At 36.2% G+C, this 3,385-nt stretch overlaps 1 protein-coding gene across 1 annotated transcript in view; it reads right to left on the reverse strand.

The window, feature by feature from the left end:
• LOC106535184 (multiple epidermal growth factor-like domains protein 11) overlaps positions 1 to 3,385 on the reverse strand; it is a gene marked incomplete at its 3' end in the record, with an annotated part of 33,465 nt that overhangs the window by 12,163 nt on the left and 17,917 nt on the right. The window contains 1 exon segment of the mRNA XM_014032126.1: positions 344 to 434.

Here is a 3,385-nt window from a genome sequence, read left to right on the forward strand (position 1 = left end):
AGTATAAATATAAATCTAAGCAGTATAAATATAAATCTAAGCAGTATAAATATAAATCTAAGCAGTATAAATATAAATCTAAGCAGTATAAATATAAATCTAAGCAGTATAAATCTAAATCTAAGCAGTATAAATATAAATCTAAGCAGTATAAATCTAAATCTAAGCAGTATAAATCTAAATCTAAGCAGTATAAATGTAAATCTAAGCAGTATAAATGTAAATCTAAGCAGTATAAATGTAAATCCAAGCAGTATAAATCTAAATCTAAGCAGTATAAATCTAAATCTAAGCAGTATAAATCTAAATCTCAGTTTGATTTAATTGAAGAATCCAGTTTTACCTGGAGACAAACTGCAGCTCAGCCTGAAAGGATCTGGATCACAAGAGTCCGGCTCAGGTCTGATGAGATCCTGGACTTCAGAGGATCTGGACTAAAGAGAACATAAAGAGGATCTTGAGAAGGACACACAGACTGGTTTCCCTCAGAACCAGTGAGTCCACAGACGTTCCTGCAGAAATGCACACAGTAAGTTTTATTAACGGTCTGCACTGAAACACACCTCAGGACAGCAGAACTGCACACAACTAACTTCCTGTGTGTGTCAGCACAAACACAAGCTTCACTCTGAGATCCTTTCAGATTAAAAGAGCAGATTATTTAGGAGCATCAAACATTCAGTCAGCAGGGATTTTACCTGAGCTCGGCCATTTTTTATCACTGCACTTTATGAAAATTAAACAGTTTCTGTGGAAAAGAAGCTCAGTTCTGGTTTGTTTCATCCTGCAGCAGAGATGAGAGCAGGTTTTCTTTAAAATATGTTTATTTAATCTCCAGCTGTACTGTTAAAGTCTGGGGTTTATTTGTAAAAGTTTTGACTTTAAATTTAATTAAACGGTGTTGAAGTGTTGTTCCTTTTTGTGTAGATTCTGTCAGGATGTCACAGAGCCCAGCGAGCTTTATTAAATAATAAACAGGACAAACTAAAAGTCTTTAATGTTCACCCCCACTTCCTTTTTTATCATAAAAATAAATTTTCTTTCCCTGCAGCTTTAAAAGAACCAAAACAAAAAACCATCACAACACACAGATCGACCAGGAATAATCAAATGATACAAATGTTTTCAAAAATAAAATAATAAAAGTCTCCACAGACATTTCTCTGCTGTTTTTATTTTAACTCAGATGTACTTTAAATAGAAATGAGTCAAAGCTGAATTTTATTTTTAAATTATTAGTTTAAACATCTCACATGAAGTTRAACTTTACACAACTCAACTGACATTTTGATGTTTAGCAGTTTTTACACAATTATAGATGAAGTAWGATGATTTTTAGAGATTTTACTACAGATTTTTCAGCTTTCTAAACTTTGCAACATTCTTACAAACACTTTATTCAAACATTATTTATATTTCTAATAAAATGTATTTGACAAAACATGGTTCAGATTGACAATATAAAACAAAAAGAGCAAACAGGAAGAGATAAATGTTATAGACACCTCTTCAAAATAAGAGTCTGACTGTCATAGGATTAAAGTGAGTTAAAAACTAATGAAGTGATAAACTGTGGATAGAAGCTGCTCTGATGATCATCAGCTTCTTCAGAAACCTGCAGCTTCCTTTCTCACTGTTGATGGAGGCGAGACACACAACATTTCTGCTGACAACAACAGAAACACTCAGACAGTGACACACACAGTGACACACACAGCGACACACACAGCTACACACAGCTACACACAGNGACCTTCAGCAGATAAACCAGCAGATGATCTGGGTTTGAAATGATGGACTGAACACGTCGGTGAAAAACAACTTCAGATAATCTGACCCTAAACATGTTTATTTACTGTATGAAGGGTGGGTTTTCTCCTGTCCTGGTGGGCCTACAACAAGCAGCACACAGGTCAGATACAGGAAGTTCAGACAGATTTGTCTGAATCTGATGCTTATAAACACCTGATTGTTTCATCAWCTGACCTGAAGAAAAGTGGTGCAGACAGAAAATAACAGCTAAACCTGAGCTGACTCCAGAAAAAGACCCAAACCAGAGATCGAGCTGTGAGACAACAGTACCAACCACTAATGCACCGTGTTGCCCCCAAAAAGTTGCCATTAAAGTGTTTTTTTTTCTTTAATTGGATCTGAAAGTCATTTTGAATCAGGCTGACTCCAGACGTGAATCAGATGAAGAGTTTCATTAAATGTCATCATGTCATTCAGGTAACAGACACACAAACATGTTTCTGTCACGTTGGCAGGAGGAAGGAACAAGACTGTGAACCAAAGATGAGCTCAAAATAAAACTTTTTTTCATTTTAAACCAAAAACACAAAGTGATGGAGATGAAGGTGGAGGAAAGACTTAAACCAACTGAAGGAGGACCAGGTGAAAGATATAAAACTCAACTGAAACCAGAGTGAAAACCAACAGACTAAAGCTTGGATTAAACTTCACTAAGCTGTGACACAGCAGGATGGAGATTGTGTAAATTGTGAAGTTTTTTCCCTGAGTGAGTTTAACTGAGCTGAAGACACAACGGACTATAAATTATCAGATCCTCCCACAGCTCATATAAGTACATAAACAGCAATAATGATGGCTGGATTTAGTGTTTTAATTTTTTATCACTCAGTGATCAGGGTCGTGTTGGGTGAAGAAGAACTGTGTCTGCAGCTTGTTCAAGGTTACAGTTRAGCTGTTTTTTCCATTTTCCCTCCCGTATGCAGATATAAACCCCTCTGAGGTCAGACTTTCAGCAGAAATTGATTTGTAACTGAGTCGGATTGATCGGCCTCTGACAGCTCCTCCAGCAGATAACTGCCTGGTGCGAGTGAAAAAGAACAGCTTTGATTGGACCTGAGCCTGCAGGTTCACCCAGCCTGGGTCCTCTGTGTGCAGCAGGTGGAAAAGAAGTTTGAAAATAACAGAGCAGGTGACARTAAAATGACTGGTGGTGGAGATGTTGGACACGACCTGAGCTTTTGTTGGTTCTGAAAACCACGGCTGGCTGACAGAAAATAACRTTTCTGCATGTGATGTGTTTACTTTAGAAGAGCAGCTTTCTTCTCATGCATGAATTGAAGCAGAAGATGCAGCGACAAACAGAACGAGGGAAAATGTTCTTATTTTCTGCTTTTTATGGATTTAATTTGTGTTCAAGAACATCTGACTAACAGTTTAACATGAGGTTTGGTGTCACAAACTGAAGATGTTTATTATAATAAGGATTTGAGGTTGTTTTTTTGTTTAGTTTTTGTTTGCAGATGATTATTGTTTAAATGTATTTTTTGAGAAAAACGGCGCAGATATAAGATTTTTTTCTTCTTTCACCTTTCATTTTATTTGTGATTTGTGTTTTTTTATTGTACATAAATTT

The sequence above is a fragment of the Austrofundulus limnaeus genome, unplaced genomic scaffold (genome assembly GCF_001266775.1).
Source record: "Austrofundulus limnaeus strain Quisiro unplaced genomic scaffold, Austrofundulus_limnaeus-1.0 Scaffold1379, whole genome shotgun sequence".
NCBI classification, from domain to species: domain Eukaryota; kingdom Metazoa; phylum Chordata; class Actinopteri; order Cyprinodontiformes; family Rivulidae; genus Austrofundulus; species Austrofundulus limnaeus.